The sequence below is a fragment of the Drosophila persimilis genome, unplaced genomic scaffold (genome assembly GCF_003286085.1).
Source record: "Drosophila persimilis strain 14011-0111.01,24,50 unplaced genomic scaffold, DperRS2 tig00000191-arrow-pilon, whole genome shotgun sequence".
Lineage (NCBI taxonomy): Eukaryota > Metazoa > Arthropoda > Insecta > Diptera > Drosophilidae > Drosophila > Drosophila persimilis.
Genome location: NW_020825298.1, coordinates 1,883,131 through 1,899,734, shown reverse-complemented (window position 1 = coordinate 1,899,734; position 16,604 = coordinate 1,883,131). Strand labels below are relative to the sequence as shown.

General features: G+C 45.6%; 2 long non-coding RNA genes across 2 annotated transcripts; both read left to right on the top strand.

Moving 5' to 3' along the window:
* The first annotated feature begins 50 nt into the window (after positions 1–50).
* Positions 51–910, top strand: LOC113565717. The gene is made up of 2 exons (XR_003408739.1): positions 51–414; positions 491–910. It is a non-coding gene; the product is annotated as an uncharacterized LOC113565717 (long non-coding RNA).
* Positions 911–7,078: 6,168 nt separating this feature from the next.
* Positions 7,079–8,158, top strand: LOC113565716. Its single transcript, XR_003408738.1, has 2 exons — positions 7,079–7,662; positions 7,739–8,158. It is a non-coding gene; the product is annotated as an uncharacterized LOC113565716 (long non-coding RNA).
* Positions 8,159–16,604: the final 8,446 nt, after the last annotated feature.

Genomic DNA, 16,604 nt, shown 5'->3' with positions numbered 1-16,604 from the left:
GATATCGATAGGCGAGACCCTAGAAGCGCTGAGAGGAAGGTATTTTTTTGAACAGAGTGGCAGGGCCAAAATTTAAGGGGAAAGGTTAGCGAAGAGTGGCCACCTGGTCCTGGAGAGTTAGAGTTCCGCGCGCTCTCCGGAGCCGTTGTGAGAGGATTTCCGATCTCATCCCATAACGGAGTCCCGAAGCAACTCACCCACACCCAAAAGAAAAGAGAGCCGCCAGCAGCCCGAATCAGGCCATGCCCTTGAACCTAGTTCAAGGGCGATAGAAGAGAGAGCGATGGGGATCGGCAGCCGGGAGCATTAAACAGAACATCCAAGAGGGGGGTCAGAAAGAAAAATTCCCGCAACGGAGGAGCATGCGCGCCGGGCACAGTGACTTAGCGATTTTTTTGTGTTCTGAAAGAAAAAGTGAGTGGGATGAGGATGGAGTAGTGGCCATCACCCTGCAAAAAAATGAATAAAAGATAAATAAATGTGATTCCAGGGGATCCAGATCAGGGAAAGACCAGGAACCAGGACCAGGAAGCATAAGAGGAATAGGTCACAGCTCCGCCACCCTGGCTTGTTTTTCCTGCTGGTCTCGAAGGATCAGACCTGGCCACGTAGTGCGGGACCCTCGCCCACTTAGGGAGAAGAAAAAAAGCACATCAACTTATTTACTCCCATTAATTATTTTTGTTAGACGTCTCTAGTTATAAGTATATGTAATTTAAGTCCGTCCATATTTATTATATATATGTAACCTATTTATTTATATTTATTATATTATTTATTCCTATTAATCTAATTATTTATTAACCGCCAGTAGTACTAAGATGAGGGGGGGATGAATAGGCAGGCCTAGTTTAGAAATGATATCGTGTGAAAATAGGGAATGAAGTGAAAATTATAACGAAGAAATGAATTGTTAAGCGTTTCGTATGGGGGGAAGAGGAGCCACAGCAACGAGAGGGTAAGGCTTTTGCCAATGGCAGGGAGATCCGGAACGTGTGATTCAGATCTCAGGTAGGGTGGGTGCGTCGGGGGTAAAACATCGACACCTCGACCTGGTCCAAGTCTGTGTTGAGGGAAGACTGTAATGTTGTTTGTCGAGTAGAGTCCGTTTTTTTTCAGTTTTTTTTTGTCGGTTATTTTTGTTGTTTCATTTTGTTCGAGATGTCCAATCAGTTGGTTGTTGTGCGACCTGAGGGCTTGGGAAGTATCCAGCCCTGGGATGACTGGCTAGCCGGCCTTGCCCCAAAGAAAAACAAAGGTTCGTAACAATAATGGCGCCCAATCTGAGACAGGGAAGTGGACTCGCAGTCCTGGCTCGACCATCAAAGAGGGAGAGTACGGATGCGAATCATACGGAAGTCGAAGAAATTATAAATATCCAGCAGAGAAGATAGATCTCGAGTGGTATTCTGCAATCCGGGGTCCATCGGTGTTCCGGTGGCCTGTGAGGGACTCGACGAGTTGGCTCACAGAAGCACGGCGCGGGGGGACCTGAGGATGCAAGAAAAAAATCCACAAAGTAAATAGTTTTTTTTGATGTTTGATGTTTCGGCACTTATCTGACAACGGGGAGCAGGCAATCTCAAGAGGGGATTTGGTTTGGCACTGGCAGAGGAGAATCCAAAAGCCAGTTAGCAACCGGCCCGGTGCCTGGTGTGCAAAAGGAGAACCTGAAGAAAAAGAAATACCCGAAGTTAGGAATGGTCAGAAAGATTTCTGTTTTTCGCTTCCCCTGCTTACCGCTGGATGGAGTCGGGAGAGTAGATTCTCAAGGAGATTTTTTGTTCTGAGTGGCCCGTGGGGACAGATGTCGGCCACGCGTTGCACTCGGAGCAGCTACAACATCCCGCAACGAACATTCAGTAGGGAAGTAGGCGGAAACAGCGACTGTAGGGAAGTGAGCGCCCTTGACTCTTAATCTTTCAAGGAAGATAAGATCAGTCAACAGCGCTCGCCAAATTCTAGACGTTGGACAGGAAAAGACGTAGAACACCATGTGCAGAGTTGGCCCTAGTAGTAGTTGTGGTTCCTTTACCCCTTATTAGTGTTTTTGCCGTATTAAACGTTTTTGTGCTGAAGATCAGTGAGTTGGCGTTATAGGTAATGTTTATGCGATTGTTCTGAAAGAAGAGTAGATAATTAATTGTATTGAATAAAAAGATAATTAGGATAGTTCGAGGTAGGGAAATACAGGGCTAGGTTGATGAGCGCGTACAACTTGCGGTCTAAGCTGAAAATGACTCGCAGGACTCCTCCACCAGGTAACCTCCAAGGACAGATGCAAGGCGGGGACACACAGGGCGCTGAGGGGCGTGAAGACGACAGCTGGAATTTGCCAGGCCAATCGAACGCACTGCCCTCCGAGATTCTCTCAGGAGTAAATGTCGCCATAGCGCAAGCACAGGAGACGTGGAGAGGCAGCATGGCAGATACCCTGAGTAGGACGTTGCAGGAGGAGATCCGTCGCGGCTTTATGGAGCTGATGGGGGCCATAACAGAGGTGATGGCGCCTCTGCGCCAGAACGTGGAATTGATCCAAGATCTGAGATTGGAAAGAGACCAGGGTGAAAACAACGATAATAATAATGGCGATCAGCAGCCTCTAGCTCACCTCAGGCAGAAGCCGAACACAGGGACCATGCCCAAAAGACCCAAGGACGATGACGCATGGAATTCACAGTCGCCTCCAAGGAAGCCGGCGAGGTTGAGCCAGAACTGGCGCCGAGGAATAGCCGATGCGGACCAGGATCCAGGTGCTGGAAGGCAGAGACGGGAGACATCAGGAGACGGCGGAGGTCCAACAGATCTGCCACCATATGAAAGGAGAGATGATTGGAGAGGAGCGAGATGGGGGCGCGTCGACAAATGGGAAATCCACTTCGACGGAGATGGAGATCCAAATAAGATGACGGTGCAGGACTTCGTGTTCAGGGTCGAGTTCCTCCGTAGGCAGAACCGACGGTCGTGGGACGAGGTCCTTGACAACTTTCACCATCTCGTCAAAGGACAAGCGGCGGAGTGGTATTGGCAATTTGTCCGAGAACGGCCTCCGGAAGGATGGGAGGATTTGAAGGACGAGTTGGTGTCCCGGTTCCGAGCAGTGGGTGGCGAGTTCGAGCGGCTACGCACCTTGCATGAGCGAAGACAACAATCTGGCGAATCTGTGGAAGAGTATTTTAGAGCGATGCGCAGACTGGCAGCTAGACTCACCACACCTTTGGTTGAGTCCGAAATGGTGCGAGTCTTGAAGAAGGGGCTCGATGATGAGATCGCCCGCTACGTTTACGCGATCCGAGTCCGGAACGTGGAGCAGCTGAGGGAAGAGTGCCTGGAAGTGGAGTACCACTTTCGCGGACGCGAGCAGAAGTCGACGTTCCGTCCTGTGCCGAAATTCCAATCAGCCGGGAAGCGAGTGGAGGAGCTAGAGCCGGAAACGGAGTTTCTGGATGAAGACGAAGCAAGGATGGTGGAAGAAACTCACCTGGCGAACAAACCCAGGCTGTGTTGCTGGAATTGCGGCCAGTTCGACCACGGATTCCGAGACTGCGTGGCGAAGGAACGCAAAATATTCTGTTACCGCTGCGGGAAACCAGAAATGTTTACTCCAACGTGTCCCAATTGCTCGGGAAACGCACGAGCGGGCATGATGAAAGCGGGAGATCAGCGCTCGGGACAGAAGCCCGCGAAGAAATGAACGATGGTCCACTAATTAATATAGAATTTAAGAATAATAGCCCGAATAAATTAAATAAAAATAGTTTGAAGTTTGTACCGGCCGAAGAAAGGATGAGGAGATACATACAAATTCGAAACCAGATCTTTGATGACAGGCAGCTGGAGGGGATGCGCGGTGTCAGTCGTAGACTCCAAAAGGCCCGTTCCAGATTTAAGGAAAGGCGACAGACTCGCAAAGAGGTGGCCGAGGCAGTCAGACGAGGAGCAGGACGCGATCCCAGAGTGTTTGCCGAAGTGCAGATAAGAGGACATCGGATTGCTGGACTCCTAGATACTGGGGCATCCGTTAGTGTCTTAGGAAAGGGCAGCCGTGAACTCCTTGCCGACCTTGAGGTGGAAATGGACAATTATGTCTCGATCATCAAGACAGCCTCTGGAGAAGACAGGTCCATAATCGGCAAAACCAAACTCTGCGTAAGATATAACGGAATGAACAAAGAGATCGTGTTTTACGTATGCCCGTACCTAGAGCAAGCCATGTACTTGGGCATTGATTTCTGGAGATCCTTCGCGCTGGCTCCCACAGTCCTCGGAGAAGAGTCCAGTAGATCCAGCGAGGTCCAAGTAGGCGAGATCCAAATGTCACAAATCAGCCAGTACGCCGAACATCGCCCGGAGGACGTGGAAGTGGAAGCTTGGGCCCTGGAAGACACGGAAACCGAAGAGCTGGAGAAGGTAAAGAAGGAGTTTCTGACCTATGAGGATGCCGGATTGGGAACAACGACGGTAGAGCAGCATCGGATCCAGTTGATCGAGGGCGCAGAACCATTTAAAGATCGGCATTACCCTCAATCCCCAGCGATGCAGGAGGTGATCTGGACCGAGGTGGATAAAATGCTGGAGCTAGGAGTGATCGAAGTTAGCGATAGTCCATGGAGCAATCGGACGACGGTGGTGCGAAAGCCAAACAAAAATAGATTCTGTTTGGACGCGCGGAAACTGAACCAACTCACCGTAAAAGATGCTTACCCTCTTCCTAGTATCGAGGGTATACTATCCAGGATTGACCAGACATACTACATTTCTAGCGTCGACCTCAAATTCGCATTCTGGCAGATTAAACTGGACCCAGAAAGCCGGAAGTGCACCGCATTTACCGTCGCAGGCCGTCCGCTGTATCAATTCGTGATGATGCCCTTCGGTCTGTGTAACGCTGCCCAGAGGTTATGCAGAGTGATGGATAAGGTAATTCCAACTCAGCTCCGATCAAACGTTTTCGTTTATTTGGACGATCTTTTGGTGATAGCCCCGGATTTCCAGACGCATCTGCGGTATCTGCGATTGGTGGCCCAGTGCCTGAAAAGAGCGAATTTGACGATAGGCTTAAAAAAATCCAAATTCTGTTTTAAGTCGCTAAAATACCTAGGGTTTATCATCGGAGGTGGCACGCTGCAAATGGATCCCGATAGGGTTGTGGCTATACAAAAGATCCCGAACCCGAGTTCAGTGAAGGAGCTACGGAGCTTCATAGGAACCGCAGGATGGTATAGGCGCTTCATCAAGGACTTCGCAACCATCGCTGTACCGTTAACAGATGCTCTGAAGAAGCATGCGCGCGGGAAGTTTTCCTTGCCAACGGAAGCGAGGGCGGCCATAGAATCCCTGAAAAAGGCCCTCACCACGGCTCCTGTATTAGTCCATGCCGACTTCAAACGCCATTTTTACATCCAGTGCGACGCCTCAAATTTTGGAGTGGGAGCAGTGCTTTTCCAGCTGGATGACGACAAAGCAGAGCGTCCAGTGGCATTCTTTTCTTCCAAGCTGAACAAACACCAAATAAATTATTCTGTAACGGAGAAAGAATGTTTAGCTGCGGTATTGGCGATAGAGAGATTCAGGCCATATGTGGAATTGATGCCGTTCACGGTAATTACTGATCACGCCAGCCTCAAGTGGCTAATGTCACTCAAGGACCTGAATGGGCGTCTAGCGAGATGGTCATTGCGGCTGCAGAGGTTCGATTTTGAGATCGAACACCGCAAGGGAGTCGAAAATATAGTGGCGGATACACTATCACGCTGCATCGAGGAGGTGATTCTAGACCCAACGGAAATCCTCGGATTCCAGACGACGGAATTCAAGTCAACGGAATACCAGGAGCTGAAAGAAGAAATCTGCAGGAACAAAGAAGTATTGCCTGACCTGCGAATAGACGGGGACCTAGTATTCAAGCGAATGGCCTTCGCGCAAATCGACGACCAAGTGGAAGGTTCCATGTGGAAATTATGGATTCCCGCGGCATTGACGAAAACCCTCATCGCAAAGGCCCATGAAGACCACACAGCTGGACACGGTGGAATGAAGAAGACCTTGCATAGATTAAAAAGGCACTACTACTGGCCGGCGATGACGGCACAAGTGCGGGAATACGTCCGAAGCTGCACCGAATGCAAGGAATCCAAAGCACCCAATTACCGGAGCCAAGTCGGGATCGGTCAGGAAGTAACCACGGAAAGGCCATTCCAAAAGCTCTACATAGACTTCCTTGGAAAGTATCCCAGGTCGAAAAGGGGACAGGCCTGGATTTTCGTCGTCGTAGACCACTTTTCGAAATTCACCTTCTTGAAGGCGATGAGAGAGGCGACCGCGGCGAACGTCATTCAATTCCTGGTGCAAGAGGTCTTTTACAAATTCGGGGTGCCAGAGGTGATCCACTCCGACAACGGAAAGCAGTTCCTGTCGAAGACTTTCATGGACATGGTCAGCGGCTTCGGGATCCGACACATGCGCACAGCAGTATACTCGCCGCAAAGCAATGCAGCCGAGAGAGTAAATCGGACGATACTCGCTGCAATAAGGACGTATTTGGAGAAGGATCACAGGGACTGGGACATCTACCTACCGGAGATCGAAGTGTCAATCCGTGACTCCGTGCACGAAGCCACAGGCGTCACGCCGTTCTTCGCTGTATTTGGACAGCAGATGTTCCTGAATGGGAACTGCTATAAGCTGGCGAGGAAGCTGCAGTCTTTGACGGAACACGAAGTGCACGCATTAGATCCCGCGGATAAGCGACACCTCATTCGCGAGCAAATTAAACGCAGCCTACACCAAGCGTATGAGCGGAGCAGCCAGCGTTATAACAAACGGGCCCGAGTCTTTTTCGCCAGACCTGGCCAAGAAGTCTACAGGCGCAACTTCACCCTCAGCGACTTTGGCAAAAGCTACAACGCCAAGTTCGCCCGGAAATTTCTAAAATGCAGAGTCGTACGTCCAGTAGGGAATAACGCCTACGAGCTGGAGGATCTGTCGGGGAGGCCGGTGGGGATTTTTCACGCCAAAGACCTAAAATTGTAGCGAAAATTGCAGACTGGGGACTTCAGAGTTAAAAACACTCACTTAAGGATTATCAGATACGTGGGTGTAAGCCTACGTTGGGCGCTGCAAGATCCTCCTAGGCACTGTAATGTCCGAGAATGCCAGCATTTTTGGTGAAGGTGTAGCTCTTCGATGTTTGCGAATAATTCTCCGCGGCCATGGTCGCTCGAATTTTCGCTAGGTGTTGCATGCGAAGATATCGATAGGCGAGACCCTAGAAGCGCTGAGAGGAAGGTATTTTTTTGAACAGAGTGGCAGGGCCAAAATTTAAGGGGAAAGGTTAGCGAAGAGTGGCCACCTGGTCCTGGAGAGTTAGAGTTCCGCGCGCTCTCCGGAGCCGTTGTGAGAGGATTTCCGATCTCATCCCATAACGGAGTCCCGAAGCAACTCACCCACACCCAAAAGAAAAGAGAGCCGCCAGCAGCCCGAATCAGGCCATGCCCTTGAACCTAGTTCAAGGGCGATAGAAGAGAGAGCGATGGGGATCGGCAGCCGGGAGCATTAAACAGAACATCCAAGAGGGGGGTCAGAAAGAAAAATTCCCGCAACGGAGGAGCATGCGCGCCGGGCACAGTGACTTAGCGATTTTTTTGTGTTCTGAAAGAAAAAGTGAGTGGGATGAGGATGGAGTAGTGGCCATCACCCTGCAAAAAAATGAATAAAAGATAAATAAATGTGATTCCAGGGGATCCAGATCAGGGAAAGACCAGGAACCAGGACCAGGAAGCATAAGAGGAATAGGTCACAGCTCCGCCACCCTGGCTTGTTTTTCCTGCTGGTCTCGAAGGATCAGACCTGGCCACGTAGTGCGGGACCCTCGCCCACTTAGGGAGAAGAAAAAAAGCACATCAACTTATTTACTCCCATTAATTATTTTTGTTAGACGTCTCTAGTTATAAGTATATGTAATTTAAGTCCGTCCATATTTATTATATATATGTAACCTATTTATTTATATTTATTATATTATTTATTCCTATTAATCTAATTATTTATTAACCGCCAGTAGTACTAAGATGAGGGGGGGATGAATAGGCAGGCCTAGTTTAGAAATGATATCGTGTGAAAATAGGGAATGAAGTGAAAATTATAACGAAGAAATGAATTGTTAAGCGTTTCGTATGGGGGGAAGAGGAGCCACAGCAACGAGAGGGTAAGGCTTTTGCCAATGGCAGGGAGATCCGGAACGTGTGATTCAGATCTCAGGTAGGGTGGGTGCGTCGGGGGTAAAACATCGACACCTCGACCTGGTCCAAGTCTGTGTTGAGGGAAGACTGTAATGTTGTTTGTCGAGTAGAGTCCGTTTTTTTTCAGTTTTTTTTTGTCGGTTATTTTTGTTGTTTCATTTTGTTCGAGATGTCCAATCAGTTGGTTGTTGTGCGACCTGAGGGCTTGGGAAGTATCCAGCCCTGGGATGACTGGCTAGCCGGCCTTGCCCCAAAGAAAAACAAAGGTTCGTAACACAGACAGAGACAAATATGAGTTCCAACAGAGGTAAAAACAACAAAGAAATGTATACTGAGAAATCACAGTGCACAGTCGTAGATACAGGGTAATATTATACAGCTAATAATTTATATACAGAAAGAGAAGACAGTGTATAATGCGATACGGCATTGCATTAAAACTCCTTTGAAATTACAGAAGGATCATTGCCGGTGCTTATAAGCTATAAAAGTATTAAGTTTTTTATACATATGCCATGGAACTTATCGTATTCTCAAGTTTTTTTTTCCGTTACAGCCTTACGATTAGATATCTGCTATGGTTATGTAACTTCCCTTGAAACTGACTAAAAATGCGGGATAATGCAAATAAATATTTACTTGTCTGAACAAATAGAGAATGCAGGAAAGTCACTGCCTTTGAGTAACCCAGATAACTTTTAGTAGCGAATAGAAAACGAAGCTATAGGGCGATTATCAAAATAATAAGAATTATTACAACATTCTCTTATTCTTACTAAATTACATCTGTAGTTTAAATACAGTTGAAAATACTCCGATCATCACAAGGAATGCACAACACAATGCCGTCACAATTGCTTCAGTTTATTCAATCTCGTGCTTCTGTTTCTTGAGAAAAAGCTTTAAAATAAGAGTTTCCCATGGCTTTCCGCCATAAATCGTTTAATGATATCCGAGAGATGCCTGACTCGATCAGTCTTACATTCAAATGGCCAAAAAATGATGATCGGGGAGTGCAACATCATGTACTTTATCGATACCGATTCCAATCAATGGCGATGTCACGCGGCCAGCAAAACTACCGATATTTCAGCCAGGCCAACATAAACCCGCAGATGGAGGAGACGTGCTCTATCGAATCCAAACGAAAATGAAAACACAAAACTCACGGATACACACCACACGGCACACAGATAAACAAACTCACACACACTTTGGCAGTGAGTCTGAAAATTCATGCCGCTGGGACGCCCGCCCGTACGTGACGTTTCCAATTGCGAAGCGATGCGGATGGATGCGGGCGTTTGTGCCTGGTTTCTGCTTCTGCTTCTTTTATTCGTCGCCGCTTCGGTTGGTGGGTTTATACAGTTTATTGGTCGACCAGTGCCTGCATGCGGGAGTTCGAAAAATTTGTGTTGGTCGAATGGCAGAAACCGAATACCAGGCGCACAGCGACATGCAGATGGTGGTTGCCCTCACATAGTTGGATAGCGGCTCTTATTGGCTGCCGTCACAGCTGCGATTGTTATACTGGGTAATTTCACAGAACAAGGGTGTGTTGTATTCGTTGGAATATATGCGACAGTCATGGAGGAAGTGTTTCCCATTCCATTGATTCTTTTGATTTATAATCGACTTTACTCTTAGTGTATAGAATCTTTATCTTTCTTTATGTACTCGCAAAATGTACAGCTAATTATCTATGGCCTCCCCTGACTACCAGGTATCTTACAGTTGATACTTCCAACTATTTCGTTTCCCTCTTGCTTTTAAATGATAGCGCGTCAAGGCTGGCGTCAGCTGTTTACTGTGACTGGTGCGACGGGCGCAGACCAACCAGAAATGCTTTAAAGAGGGATAAAACCATTACTGGCCAAAGTGGCCCAAAACGACGGACCGAAACCGGGAACCAATAAGTTCTATTAAACAAATGGCAGAGAGGGGGAAAAAGTTCTGGAACTGCAATCGAAGCGATCTTTTATTCGACAAGTTGGTGCTGCAAGAACATGAACAGGGCCAAGGAACAGGTTTATGTTGCAAACAGTCGCATACATATATGTATACAGTCGCAACAGTACAAATATACAATGTAGCAATGGTCCTCTCCTTTCAAAGCCCCCCAATTATGTGGGTGGAGTTCGAATATCATGTCGCATTGGCCATTGTTTTTGGCCATTGCATTCGATGATAGGTCCCCGAGCCTATTGGAAATCACAATTGTAATTGGGCCTGATTGGTGTCTGATTGAGTTCTCGCCGGCGCATGAGAGTGGGGGCCTTGGCCTGGCTACCTACCCCACATTTTGCTCAACAGGTTAGCAGTCTTTTGGGGCAGAGACACGTAAGTGTTTGGCGTTAGAAAAATGCGGCAAGCAGCAAAAATTCTCGCACCACAGACACACACACTGAGCCACTGACTGGCACACACACGGTTTGCTCGATGGCTGCGACTTTTTCCGCCTCAAATTTGTGTAGTGCGATTTGTTGTATCGCGCGTCATTTAACAGGCGCGCAGCGGTTTTAGCAGGCCATTTTTTAGAAATTTTTGTCGCCGCAGTTGTTTCGAGAGCGAGATGACCATAGTTTTGCAGCATATATTATATATATGTATAGCTGTGCGCTAGAGCGGGATAGCCTTACTGATGATGCAGCTTTGTGTGGTGTGTGTCTTGGGTAAATGGAAAGCTCGCAACTGAAAGTAAAAGCTTTAAATATTGAAAAAATAACGAATTTGAGGAGTCTATCTATTGGATATAGATAGTGCATTGAAAAAGGCAGAAGCTAAAATCTAATACTATCAATTGGTATAAACGAAATCGGGTAAAAGAAAAGTATTTTGTGCCTAAACTATTTGAAACAATCCCTTAGTCAATCACACCCATATTCACACTTTTGAGTAATAAGTAAAATGAATATTTAATCAAGCGGCAAAGAGGTCATACAAATTTACAACTGCAAATATTTAACGCATCTCAAATTTAATTAAACAAAATTGAAAACTGAAGCGTAGACCACCGCACCACCAATCCCCAGAATGTGCTAAGGTCAAGCGGCACACATGATAAATGATTCCATTATGTATTTTTTTATGTTATTTTGGGATTTTTCAAATAGTCAGAGACTTTGAGATGCCCAGCCTAAGTGGGAAGTGGATTCGTTGCGCTCTTAAGGTTTTTAAGATCAAACGTGATAGAGGTGTTTACCAATTTGCAACGTATAGAATAGGTAAGTGTTATCGATGGATTGCCAGGATTATATACTTTATCATGTATTTTAGTTTCCGGGGTTTCAGGGTGTCCAAGAACTGATTAATAGACGTGATTAACTATGAATAAAATGGTCCGATTTAAGGTTCCCTTTTGGGCATATTAACGTCAACTTAAACTAATCAATTTGATAGAAACGTATACATACCATATTTTTGTGTTTTTTATAAATTGTATTAATTTGGTTGGTTTTATTATGTATCTTTGTTTGTTCATTTTAATTAATAATATACATATATTTATGCATATTATATTTTACCACAAATATTTCTCACTTGACAGTCATTTTTCATTGTTTTATTGCGGCTGTTCTCAAACTGTTGCCTTATTTTGACTTTGCATTTGATTACATTATTTATTTCTTGAGTATGTATTATAAATATTAATGAAATATCGCATGAGATATGTTTATTTGATTTACTTATGTTACGTGTAGGTGTTTGAAATATTATCTCATTGAGATGGTCTCGAATTTCCAACCTGTTTTGAAGGTTTACACGTTATTTAAATAAAACTGAAATATGGGGCGTATTAAATGATGGAATGTGGCAGATATCATATGGACATAAAAGGTACAATGAACTATAAGGCACTTTCTCAAATTTGGAAATGCTAAGAATAACATTATTTTCCTTTTACAGAAAGTTGACTGGACTGAAATATTAATACATGTGGAATTGATGGAAAGTTTTGCAAAGTATCGGTTCGAATAAGCTGAATGAAATGATATCTTTATTTGGATATGATGGAAATGGTTCGTTAATCGTAGTTGTATGCAGATTTTGATTAAAGTAAAAATGGTATTGTTCCAAGAATTTAAGATGCCCAATCCTGCAGTGAGAACTGATCGATTTATCCGGAGTTGCATTCTTTTGCAGATAGGTATTTCTTGTTCTCCTGCTTCGAGTCTACATATATTATTCATTGATTGATTGATTGATTTTTTCTTGATGCCCTTCAGATATACTTTATTTACGATCAGTGATTCTCTTTAAATTCAGGATCAAAATTTCCACACTGCTTACTTATCAATGAACGAAATAATATGATTCATCTTGAAACTGTTACCAACAACAATCCAATGCATTGTTTTCCGTATTCCGTATCATCGCCACCACTTCTCAGGCAGAGCGCATCTTGATGGCTGAGATCCAAAAATATTATTTAGGTTCAGAGCGGAACAAGTCACAAGCTGGTTAATGGTTCTGTCACGTATCGGAGGCGGCAGCGGTAGCGGCAGCGGCAAAGGCGGCATCTTCTCGCTTCTCGGGCAACGTCATCGAGTGGCTTAAACATTCACTTTTTTCGCATCCGCGTTATCGTGGCGACAGCAACAACAAAGTTACCAGCGACGGCAGAGACGGAGATGGAGATGGAGACGGTTCAAGAAGTGCTCTTCAGGGTACTGGTAAATCTCGTACCTCGCACTGGGTACGGGTACGCAAATGTTGTTGTCGCTCCGCTCAAGGTTGAGGCAAACTGGTATCATCATCCACATCCACATCCCATCCACAACATTGTTGGTGGTGTCGGTCGGAGCCGCTAAACTGTCGAGAGCAGTGCGGTCCGAGATGCGAGATTGTGTCTCATGTGGTCGCCTCTTGGCACGAGTCGAGTCTCCATGGATTAATTAATATCTCCGAGAGTATGGCCAGCCAAAGAAGATGTTCTTGAAGAACTAGAAGCCTTTCGCTTGTCATAAATTTAACCAAAAAGAAAGATTTGTGGGCTATTTGGGGCTTCAAGTTGTCCTTGAACTGAAGACTAAATCGGGCAGATCAAAAGCCACACATGGAGTCTGTGTGTACTATGTACATTTTGTACTCTTTGTACGAGTACACTGTGAAAAAAGATGATCCATTTCAATGGGTACAAAGGGTACAGCGTCTGCAGGGCTAGTAAGCTATGTTTTCATTCTTGTTTTCATTTGAAAAACCAACCAAAAGATGTATTAGATGTACTACTTATTTTTTTCTCTGTGTGTTGTACATTATTGTAAACAATAAAAATATTGTTAATGACTGTGCGGAATGCACTTAGCACTTCTTGAACGTTTTACATTTGAAACTGGCTCGTCGCTGTCGTTCGTCTCTCTCTCGCGTTGGGGTTTATGATTTATGAACAATTTCTAAAGTGCACTTGTTTGACCGCAGACCTAACAACAAGTTGGACAGGTCTGCTGCGTGTTCAATTTTGTGTGTGTGTTTCTTTTTTTGTAACAACAAAATTGTAATAACAATTTGACTTTACTTGGCACGCATCTGCCAAAGGGGTCGGGGCAGACATGTGACAAGATCTGACAAACGGCTGTGATCCTCTCTGCGTTCCGATGTTTGTAGATGTTGCTTCTAATTCTGCTGACAGATGAGGTCGTGTGACGCAGTTGTGGCCAACAGAAAAAAAAAACCAGCCAACCCTGAAACTGTTAAGCGAACTGCAGTCCCCCGAGCAGGCTACAAAAACACATCAGATGCCGCAGCAGCAGCAGCAGCGGCAGCAGCAGCCACATCTGAAGCAGCCACATGAGCAACATCATCTACAAAATACCCGGCGACCCATGAACTTTACACAACGCAAGTTGCTTTTGGGTTGAGCGGACAGCCGCGGATGTTGTGGGGTTAGCAGAGGTGGAGGTTGGGTGGAGTGAGACTGACTGATGTTGGCTGTGCAACAAGTGCGTTGCAACAACCCAAGTTGCAACTGACCAGACAGCAAGAAAAGATCATCAATTTCGACTGTTTTTGTTTTGGGTAGACCTCGAGGCAGGGATTTTCCGTAGGAAAGAGTTAGCAATTGGATTTTAGGGTCTACTGTATGAAGAAGTATCCGAATCACAGACATAGACATCAGGTGCTTTAAATTGGACTTGGAGGTGAATAGAGAAGAATAGCCATAGACTGCGGTATAGAAATGCGATGGACTAGTTAGCAAATTCTAAAGCACTTGAAATTCGAAGAGAGAAGCTGAAAGAAGTTAGCTAATTCTAGAGCAATTCAAGCATGGGGAGAAGCGAAAAGAATCCGATCATTTAGAGCCACCATTGAGATACATCACCCGAGAAGCGGACATTACAATGGCGCAGAAGACCAACCTCATTTGGAGCCTGTAGTCCCAAAGTCTCCAACATCTATCCAGTTTCAATTAACGACCTGCAGCAGTACTTGTGCCCTCCAGCAGACAAAAGAGCGAGAGAAGTTCGCGTTCGTTGCCTAAGTCTTTTGTCTGGCGGCGGTTCTCATCTGTGGGGTGCTGTAGAAAATTGTCTGACTAAGCGCTTCTGATTTATGACTATACGAGTGTACGAGTGTACACTGCCGTGCGCTGGCCGAAACATATGTTCAATTGATTTCATAAGCATGACACCCCAGAGCTGAATACTCGTACAACAAAAACCAATTTCTTGCCTTATAAATATGCAACTTCCTCCACGACGACAATGCTGAACGCCGCCCGCTGCCGGATGGTATGATGATGATGTAAAAATTACAAAAATATACATATATACATATAATACTGAATGTAAAACACTCACAAATTATGCAAAGTTGAGCTATTGCATATTCACGGAGACTCTCTGGACTCGGATTGGGTGGCGCATTCTATGGTACGGCTATCTCAACGTTGCCACATCCGCATCTGCCCCTGACTGACTGACTGACTGAATCGTCTGGGTGTCTAGTTGTCTGGTTTGCTGTACGTCTGGCTGTTGGGGACGGGACCCAGAGTCGAGTGGGGTTCCGCACACACCTACTTTTTCCCGTGGAGTTGCTGGAGACGTTTATATAATTTGTCGGATTTATGGCGCTGATTAGACAAATGGCGATTCTAAATGAACTAATACAAGGCACTGCACTCTGGGCCCAAGTCTTGTGCAATTAGCCCGCCGGTCGTTTCTTTATGTTGCATTGTGTTTGGCAGCATTTAATATGGCCACAGCCAGATGTGGATGGGATGGGATGGCATGGCTGGGCTGGGGTGGGGTGGGGTGGTGTGTTGTGTTGTGGGCGACTCATTCATAAACAGCTTTCAGATACAAAAATTCTTCTAGCTGTAGCTGTATCGGTATCTGTATCTCACTCTGTGTGTATGCCAAATGTGTGTCAAAGTTTGTTGTACTGTGAATTTTCGCAATCATCTCTTGGGCCGTTGATGTTGTTTCAGCTTTTCGCATATGGAAAATTTTTGTCACGTTTTCCGTGACGAATTTAAAATGTGCCCGGGCACTTAATTCTTTTGTGTCACAACGAGCAGTCGGTCCGTTTCTCGTCTTCTTATTTTACACAGATGCGCTAAATTGCAGACATCAATCATTTTGATATTTCTTTATTTTTGTTGGTTGTTTTTTGGATTTTTGATTTTACGATCCATTTGCTCGTTGCGTAATCTCTGGGAGATACTCTTTTTGGGGGCTGAGGTTCTTCTTCTTGGCTTCGCACCTAGCGCCTGAATAAAAGGTTTCATGATTACTCTCCGGCTGGGCGATTCGGAACCGAGCTACGGATGGGGCTGCTGCTGCTGCTGCTGACGCGAGCCCCGGCAAGGTCTTGATTAATTTGTTGCCAATCACTTTTCGTGTGGTGCGACAAAAGCCAAAAGCGCCAACACTTGAACAGCATACAACAAACAAGCAGCAGCCAACAGCCAACGCACAGCGCACACACAAAGAGACAAACAACTTTTGTTGCTGCATTTAAATCTCAACTAATGTGCAAATGAACAGGCGACGGCCGGCCTCTTGGGGTCAAATTTGGCAACATTTCCCATCTGATGATCAGGCAAAAGCATTTAAAAAGCATTTTTAATGCCCTAAAAGAGGGTATTATGAGTCTGAGAATATGTTTGGAAAGCGGAGAAGGCAGTGAAAGAGAGAGCAAATATGTGGGTACCATTACATCTACTACTCTCCCGATATAAGTTCGAGAAGTAGGTGGGAACCAATGTCGTTTACCCGTTTCTATTCAATATCCTTTTTGAGGCCAGCCAAATTGAAATCGGAGAACTGTATCCCACCAATTTTATAGAAAACAGCCAGGTCTTCAGTAGTATATTATATCTGAAAGAGTATTTAAATCTTCGACGCCCCAAGCTATCCTTTCTCT